This window comes from Macaca thibetana, chromosome 1, assembly GCF_024542745.1.
Source record: "Macaca thibetana thibetana isolate TM-01 chromosome 1, ASM2454274v1, whole genome shotgun sequence".
NCBI classification, from domain to species: Eukaryota; Metazoa; Chordata; class Mammalia; order Primates; family Cercopithecidae; genus Macaca; species Macaca thibetana.
Genome location: NC_065578.1, coordinates 121,436,707 through 121,445,935, shown reverse-complemented (window position 1 = coordinate 121,445,935; position 9,229 = coordinate 121,436,707). Strand labels below are relative to the sequence as shown.

Here is a 9,229-nt window from a genome sequence, read left to right as displayed (position 1 = left end):
CGAGGGTGCGCGGGGCAAGTGACCGTGTGTGTAAAGGGTGAGGCGTGTGGGGCTGTGGCAGGGCGGAGGTGTGTAAACTCATACTCACCTGGCAGAGAAGATAACGTTTTGAAGGTGGTTTTGCCAGAACGAGGCTATTCCATTACACTCCCCACGTGCTAATCGTTGCGTTTTCTCCATATATGTGGAATTCAATTGCATAGCTTGTGGTAGTGGGAGACTGCGTTAGTGTTTTCCGCTGAAATCTTGTAGTGCAAAAAGTGAGCAGAGAAAGTACCGTGTTACTGTCCTCTCCGCCCCTGTCGTGAGCTTGTTTAACACAAGCTAAGTGGCCGCAGGGCCCTTCTCTTCCCTTTCTACGTGGGGCTCCTTTTTGCAGACATTGCTTCACTGTCTCCAGTCTCTTGAGTTCTCACGCTCTGTGAAAACTGGTGTTTCTTAGTAGCCCCCAGAGTCACCCTTCACACAGCCTCTGCTTCTAACCGCAGCCCCCACGCGAGTTTGTGGGATTTTTGTGCTAGCGGGGAACGTGTTCTCACCTCATAGAGCCAGGTAGAAACTCTAGGCAGTCGGGTGCTGTCTCTGGGATGAAAGCAGGGCCTTTGGTGCTGTTCTTTGTGATGAAGGTAGTGTCCCCGTTCGGTTGTAGACACAACACACTTGCTTTCTGTAGGGGAACGGGAGGGCTCTCCCGGAGCCCAGGTGCCCTTGCTCACGTTCACCGAGGCCTGCAGATCGGAACCGCAGTCTTACCTGTAGGCAGAAAGGGCTGCAATCTACCCCAGTTACCCGAACTACCCAGCCATAAAATGGGACGTTACGGAAACATGAGATGGCATGGATAATCTCAAAAACATTATGCCGAGTAATGAAGAGAGCATCCTGTGAGGCGCCATCAAGGTGAATTTCTAGAACAGGTGAAACTAACCTGTATAGTGACAGAAACTACATCATTGATTGCTGGGGTCGCGGGGGAGGCGGGACTGACTGCAAAGGGCACAAGAGGACCTTTTAGAGTAATAGACACGTCATCGAACTTGAAATGGATGCGTTGTACCATAGTCAGCTCACACCTTAATCAACTTGGTTGTAAAAAGGAATAAGAAAACCACTGCAAATCTTAATGTCTTCTACTCAATTTAGTGTATGTTTACCCTTAGAGGATTCCTTTAGAAAAATGTCTCTCTAACTGTGATTGGGAGTTCAGGAATTCCTTCATTTGTGTTTCCGTCTCTTTGTCTGCAGTTAAGTTGATGCATTATTAAATGGAATATTGGTAAAATAAAAATAGAGTCTAAGCTCAATTTTATAAAAGCAAACATATATATGCTTATATTTATTTAAATATATGATTATATTTAATATGTATTTTTTATATTTTTAAATATATACTTTTTATTATTTTGCAATTTTTTTCAGGTATATATATCCTTCTTTATTATTTTTTTCTTATTTTTTCTTTCGTGGGGCCTGGGGGGGACAGTCTAGCTAAAATATACATTCTTCTCTCTGTAGATATACCACAATACCATGACTCCAGTGTTGCCTGAATGTTATGAGAAGTTATTTTTGAACTTTAGGTGATCAAGAACTTTACATATGTTTACATTTTCTCTACTGTTAGTACAGTCTATGCTTAGCATGTATAAATTTTTTTTAAAAAGACAATAGCTTAAAATGATTTGGAAGAAAAATATATAGATATGTTAACAGTAGTTAATTCCAAGAGGTGTGAATATGGATGACCAGTTATCTTCCTCTTTACGAATTTTTATATATTTAAATGAAAAATCCTCAATGACCTGGAAGTAAAAGAACAGATTAGATTTGGAAGGGGTGTGGGGCAGATGAGAGGAAAATGTAAAGTAAAGGACAAACCCAGCTCTGGCGGGAATCATGTTTAAGTTGAAGGTTTCTGGGGAGAAGTTGTTGGGACAAGAAGGATATGAAGGAGGCAGGAGAATCACAAAAATATGTAGTACAGTGTATTGCCTGTCTTATCGTTCCTCCTCCCTTTGTGTTTCTTCAAAAGAAACACACAGATTTCTTTTTAAGCATGCTTACCATTTGTGTTTCTCTTTTATTAGTGTAACTGCCCAGTAGGTTTATCTTGCCTGTTGCCCAGATAAACCAATGGAGCTGAGAACAGCAGGTTTTCTACAACAGAGAAAGAATTTAATAAATGCAGACACAGCTGAAGGACTAGGACAGGAGTTTATTATTACTCAAATCTGCCTCCCCCCAAATTCAGAGACTAGGGTTTTTTTGTTTTGTTTTGTTTTTTGTTTGTTTTGTTTTTTGTTTTTTTAAGGATAGTTTGGCAGGCAGGGGGCTAGGAATGGGCAAAGCTGATTGGTTGGGTTGGGGATGGAAATCACAGGGTATAAGAGCTTGTTTACTTGCACGGAGTCAGTCCCTGGATGGGGGCCACCAGACCAGATGAGCCAGTTTACTGGTCTGAGTGGCACCAGCTAGTCCATCATAAGGCAGGGTCTGAAAAATATCTTAAACACCAATCTTAGGTTTGACCCTAATAATGTCATATAAAGGCACAGTTTGGGAGCTTAGGAATCACGTGGCTTCTGGCTGCATGGCTCCTGAGCCATAATTTCTAATCTCGTGCCTAATTTGTTAGCTTTGCTAAGGAGGTCTGATCCCCAAGATAGGAAGGAGTTTGTCTCAGGAAGGGGAGATCATCTTTGCTTCAGACTTAGACTTGGAACTAAACTCCTCTCACAGCCTGGCCTATGCCCAGGAATGGACAAGGGCAGCTCAGAAGTTAGAATTAAGATGCGGTCAGTCAGGTCAGATTTCTTTCACAGTCATAGTTTTCCTATGCCAGGTTTTTCTCACTGTCATAATTTTTGCAAGGGTAGTTTTGTTAGGAGCAGTAAAAACGCAGTGGTTCTGAGAATGTCCTCTGGAGCCAGGCTGCCTTCACTTCAAATTCCTGCTTTCAAATCCTCCTTTGCTGGCTGAGTGACCCTGGGCAGGTCACTTAACGTCTTCGTGCATCTCAGTTTTCTCATATGGAAGATGAAAGTGATGGTGTGACCTCGGCCTGAGGTAAGGAATAAATGAGTAAACATACGCACTCATCAACTGTGCGTGACATGTGGCACTTTGTGATTCAGGCACGGTTGATGATGTGCATATGTTACTCATGTGCATGTTAGCTCTTGTATTTTGCCTGCAACACTGCACAAAGAGCAGATGTGACGAAAACCATTTGTACTGGTTACAGCAGTGATACTTTCCATTGGCCGTGCACCCTCCCAGGGAGATTGCAGCAAACCTCTCACCAACAATAACCTCCTGGGCTGGGAGATCCCAGGAAGGCCCCTTAATCTCCAGCAGGTTTGACCCTCAAGGAGCTTCAGGGAATGAGCTAGAGAAGTATTTCTATCTGGGAGGAGATGGGAGTTTATTAGCTTATCTGTTCAGCTCATCCAAAGGGGAATAATGATTCAACTTCTTGCTTCAAGTCTGCCCCAATAAAATTTTTATAGTTTTACAGTGGAAGACATTTATACATGTAGGGGAGGAAATAGGACTTTTCCTTACCCAGCCTAGGTTCACTGCTGAGACCCTTACAGCAAAAGACAGACTAACAAAAGAAGAGCGTATGTATTTATTTAATGTAAGTTTTACATGACAGGAGCGCCTTCCAAAGGAAATGAGGGCCCATGGAAACAGCTAAACCTCAGGGTTTTTGTTTGTTTGTTTGTTTTAACTGTAGTTTTATTGAAGAATGGATGGTCATGGAGAAGTATGATAAGACAATAAAACTATGATCTAACAGTAACAAACTGGGGAAAACGTAGCCAGGCCTCTGTGTTCAGGCTCCTCTGTGTCCCTGGGTCTTCAGACTCCAGAATGTACCTTTCCTCTGGGTACAGAGAGGGCACCTCTCACATAAGGGTCTTATAATTGACTTCAGGGAAGAAGGGCAGGGGGAGGGTGACAGTGACCTTCCTGCTTCTATTGTTTATTCAAATTAAACATAAAATATTCAATACCCCAAGATGTTATATTTTGGAGTAGCATGTCGTGAACCCCATCATGCACATGCAACAAAACCCAGAATCTTTGAAGAGTGATGACTACAAAATATTTAAATTCAAAATATGATGGCCAAGTGGGGCGGCTGACAGCTGTAATCCCAGCAGGGAAGAGCAGGAAGGCCCAGGCAGGCGGATCACTTGAGTCCAGGCATTCAAGAGCTTCCTGGTCAATATGGCAAAACCCTGTCTCTACTGAAAATACAAAAATGAGCCCAGCACGTGGTGCACACCTGTTGTTCCAACTACTTTTAGCTGGTGGGCTGAGGATCAACTGAAACCATATCATATTTACAAATAATTTTTTTCCCTGTAAGGCTAGTCAAGTGAAGCAGTGGAAGTGGAGAAGGGACAAAGAAACCTGTAACTGGTTGTGATCAATAATTTGTAAACAGGAATGAATTTTTATGCACTATACACTGTTGTCAAATTTACATATGCTGCAAAGCTGGAGGTGAACAGCAGTGCCCTGGTCCCTTCCTACACTTATCTCTAGGGATAACAATTTTTAATGCATGCAGCCAAACTCTACATAAATACTCTCAGCCTTTGTCCCATTTTCCATCCCAGGCCCTACAGTCCAGCCTGCAAGGGGAAACGGAGTTTGTGTGTTTCCTTGCCTGCCAGTCCACTCCAAGGACCAAGAAGGCGTCCTCTCCCACCCCCTCATACTCCAAACGGAGACCCTCAAAGACTGTGGTGTTTTTCAGTCCTTCATAAATGCCCTCAGCCCCAAAATATAAAAATCAGAGGGATGGTCCTGAGTGCCTGGAGCGACATCTTAGTTCATTCCCAAGACCCATCAGGAGACTTATCCCAAGTGCTCTGAAGAGCAGGAGAAAACGTTTTTTAACTGTGGTAGCGTCCTAAGGCAAGACTTTGGGGCAGGGTCCTGGCAGGACGAGGGGGAGCCCCACCGTCAGAGACTCGCCCCTCAGAGCTGCTGAGGTTCCTCTTTCCCGTGGCCCTGAGGGAGCTCGGCCGGGGCGACCGAGGATCAGAACCCGCGCTCCCAGCCCGCGCGCTGGAAGAGGCCGCCGCGCGGATTTCTCTTTCCGGCTGAGATCCTGGGACGAAAGAATAGATCTCCTGGAGTCAGGTTCCAAAGCTTAGAGAAACAGCGACTTCTAGGGCCCGCAATGGAAACGTAGGAGCTAGAAATTCGGCATAAAAATCTAAATATGAAGAACAGAATAAATTAACATTCAGAATCAGATGGGCCATCTGAATAAAACAGTGCTACTCCCAAGTTAGGTTTCGAACCATAGACCCTAAACTGAGACACAATCGCCAATGACTGAGCTAACCCCATCAACATTTCTCACGCCACTGTTTACTTTCCAAAATGACAATGGGTGCCATTACGAGATTTCCCGGGCGAAAGGAATCTCGGGGTCTAGGATTGAGGGGCGGCAGCCTTTTTGGTGGAGGAGACCTCTCACCCCGAGGCCCAGGTCGCCCTGAGAGGGGGTGAGGACTTGCTGGGTCGCTGGGTCCCTGGCGTGGGGATCCGAGCCTCCGATTGCTGTTTGCCAGGAGGCTGGCCCAGGAAGGGGACCCTGCAGGCTCGGTCATCCCGACTGGATGATTCGGCAGTTTCGCTGTGGTCGGGGCCACTGCGAGAACCCGGTTTCTGGGACCCGGAACACCGAAGAGGGAGAGGAAGAGGGAACGAAGAGCACGGGCGACATCGCGAGGCTCAGACAGAGGTAGCAGAAGGGACACGGAGGCCTGCAGCGCAGAGCTTCTGAACGTCAGCAGAATCCCCATTCCATTTAGGGAGTAAAAGACGGCACTACCCCATTTAGGGAGTAAAAGACGGTACTACCATCCTAATTAAACAGTAAGGTTCCACCGAGACTCGAACTCGGATCACTGGATTCAGAGTCCAGAGTGCTCACCATTACACCATGGAACCACGCAATGCAAACTTGCTGCAGTAGTCTGAATTCCTAATAAGTAGCAATAGTTCCCACCTACCCATGTCAAGACATTTCTTTTGATCCCACAAGCAACACTTGAGGAAGGTGGGCCTGCAAGAAGAGCCACCCCTCTTGCTTCCTCTCTGCCCTCTCCTTTGATCGACTTCTATCATTTCATTTGCATCTCGGAAAATGAGGCAAAATCCACTTGGGTTTAGGGCCAGAGAAGAGCCCGTGAAGCCTCGGTCATAGAGTTACCTGTGCCAAGGTGAAATTCCTTCCTTCCTTCCCTCCCTTCCTCTCTCTTTTTTTTTTTTTTTTTTTTTTAGACGGAGTCTTACTCTGTCGCCCAGGCTGGAGTGCAGTGGCCAGATCTCAGCTCACTGCAAGCTCCGCCTCCCGGGTTTACGCCATTCTCCTGCCTCAGCCTCCCGAGTAGCTGGGACTACAGGCGCCCACCACCTCGCCCGGCTAGTTTTTTGTATTTTTTAGTAGAGACGGGGTTTCACTGTGTTAGCCAGGATGGTCTCGATCTCCTGACCTCGTGATCCGCCCGTCTCGGCCTCCCAAAGTGCTGGGATTACAGGCTTGAGCCACCGCGCCCGGCCCTTCCTCTCTCTCTTTCTCTTTCCTCTTTCTCTCTTTCTCCCTTTCTCCCTTTCTCCCTTTCTCTCTCTCTCTCTCTCTCTCTCTCTTTCCTTAAAGCCTCGGTCGCAGTTTCCTGTGCCGAGATGAAATTTCTCTTTCTTTTCTTTTCTTTTTTCTTTTCCTTTCTTTCTTTTCTCCTTCCTTCCTTCCTTCCTTCCTTCCTTCCTTCCTTCCTTCCTTCCTTCCTTCCTTCCTTCCTTCCTTCCTTCCTTTCTTTCTTTCTTTCTTTCTTTCTTTCTTTCTTTCTTTCTTTTTCTGTTGAGACAGAGTCTCCTGTTGCTCAGGCTGGAATGCGCAGTGGCAGTGGGCGATCTCCACTCACTGCAAACTCCGTCTTGTTGGGTTCAGCTGATTGTAATCCCCAGTATCTGGGATTATAAGCAATGGCCACCATGCCAGGCTAAATTTTGTATTTTTAGTAGAGATGAGGTTTCGCCATGTTGGCCAGGCTGCTCTCGACCTCTTGACCTCAAGTGATTCGCCAGCCTTGGCCTCCTGAAGTGCTGGGATTACAGGTGTGAGCCACCGTGCCCAGCCCAGAGATGAAATAGCTGTAAAATTTCTGTTATTTTCTTTATGCTTTTCCTTCTTTTCTGTTTGCCCAAGGAGGCCAGATGATTGTCAAAACAGGACATGGTACTTCCTGGGCACATTGCCCCCTTCCTCCCTGTAGTATATAATAGAAGACAGCAATCCAGTGAGATTGGGAAGCACAGAATCCTTTATTTTTTTCTTCATATACTTCTATGTTTGCTTGGTTGGTTGGTTTTAACAAAATTTTCTCGCCAGAAATGGAGATTTGTTGGATTTAAAATAAAAGCAATCAGCCATGTTGTACATCTCTATAAAACACTCAAACCAGGCCATACTCTCCTACGATGACTCAAAATCAGCCATATACTGTCGAGGTCAGGAGACAGGGCCCTGATATTTAAGCACAGTGTGTTTTCTCAAAATTGGCCAAGTTGATGCCATTCCAATTTCTCAATATATCATGACCCATTAATTGCAGTCTTTAAAAGCGCACATGTATTGTTACTGAAAGCCCAGGAGTTCAGCCGAGGCCCTGCTTCTCAGTTCACAGAAAGCCAATCATTGAGACATCGAGTATTGCTGAGGAAAAAGGCTTTAATTGGGTGCTGCAGCTGAGGAGATGGGACATCAGTCTCGAATCAATCTCCCTGGTCAACTAAAGTGAGGGGTCTATGTAGCAGGGAATAAACATAATTGTGGGTGGGAAAAGAGGAACTAGGGAGGGGTGAGGAAGCATTCATGATGAGTGAGGGGACTGACATCTCATTGTCTGGAGGCTGTGATCTGCTGAGTTTCAGGTCTATGATGCTTTTTGAGAGCCCTGAGGGTCCTTTCCTGAGGAAGGAACTCAGATAAAACAAATGTAAATTTCAAGCTTTAAGACCAGAAGGGTCAATTTCTATGTCTGTCCAAAAACACTGTCTGTGGGACTATTGGGTCGATTTCAGTCCCCACTTTCTATTTGTCAGTTCCTCAATCATGGGGAATTTGGTCGTCGATCTTTCTGGCTGCGTCATGTGGAGAAAGGGCATCCTGGGCAGCTCCACACCATGGGTGAATGCATGGCCACCCAGGAATCAAACGTTTATCCAATACTGTAGTTTCTCCTGAAATACAATCTTCCTCTCTCCAGTCCCCCATTTCCACTAAAGACAAAACACAGTAGGACCAACGTACCTGCCAAAGAAGCTTCAGTCCCCTATACTTGGCCTGATTACCCACACAAAGTGCAGCAAGAATCATTGTTCATATAGGCTTTCCTAAATGGGCTTTGCTGGAACATTTCACAATGCCATTTCAGGCAAAGCCCTGGGAAAATTATCAATTCCTCCACCTGTGTCCCATTATAAAAGAAAACAGAATCTTATTGAACTTCTGCAAACAAACACATTGTCACAAGTTAAGAATATTCAATTTACAAATTCTGGAGAAATTCGGCAGAGAGAGAAAAATATGCCTCAAATTCTGTTTAGAAGACTATTCTACTCAATTGTTGCAGGCTATAAATAGCTCAAAAGGAAACAAGTTCTCCAGACTCTGAAGAATCAACAATGTTTGAAACAAAGGCCATAAAAACTTATTTCAGTCCTCTATTAGTTCAATCCATGCAATCAACTCCTGCTCTGTGTCCTATTCGGCTAGCAATCTCTATGAACACATCAGCCTGTCTATTAGTGCCCTGGAAATTTTCTCTTTAGTTCAATGGCACAATCTCCAAAGTTACCAGAAACCTCCATCCGAGAGTCCTTTTTATGGACTTCCCCCAAAGAAGCAAGGCCTGGACTGTAACTGATTTTAAGTCACTTTTTGAGAAGAATCAAAGCAAAATAACAATTGTGGATGACAAAAGCCTTAAGACAGCCATAGTTACAGACACAGTTGACAAGTGAATTCTGTTGTTTCTGTGGCATACAACAATTTAACATAATAATCATAATAATTACTGACAGCATATCTGAACTCTAGGAATCTCATACAATCCTGGAACACACATTAACAACACATCTGTGTCAACAGAACCCAAAGGAAGTGAAAGACCACCTCAGATTTGACATAATTCAAATT

General features: G+C 44.8%; 1 non-coding gene across 1 annotated transcript; it reads right to left on the bottom strand.

Moving 5' to 3' along the window:
* Window positions 1-5,907: 5,907 nt before the first annotated feature.
* Window positions 5,908-5,979, bottom strand: TRNAQ-CUG (transfer RNA glutamine (anticodon CUG)). The gene has a single exon. It is a non-coding gene; the product is annotated as a tRNA-Gln (tRNA).
* Between the last annotated feature and the right edge of the window lie 3,250 nt (window positions 5,980-9,229).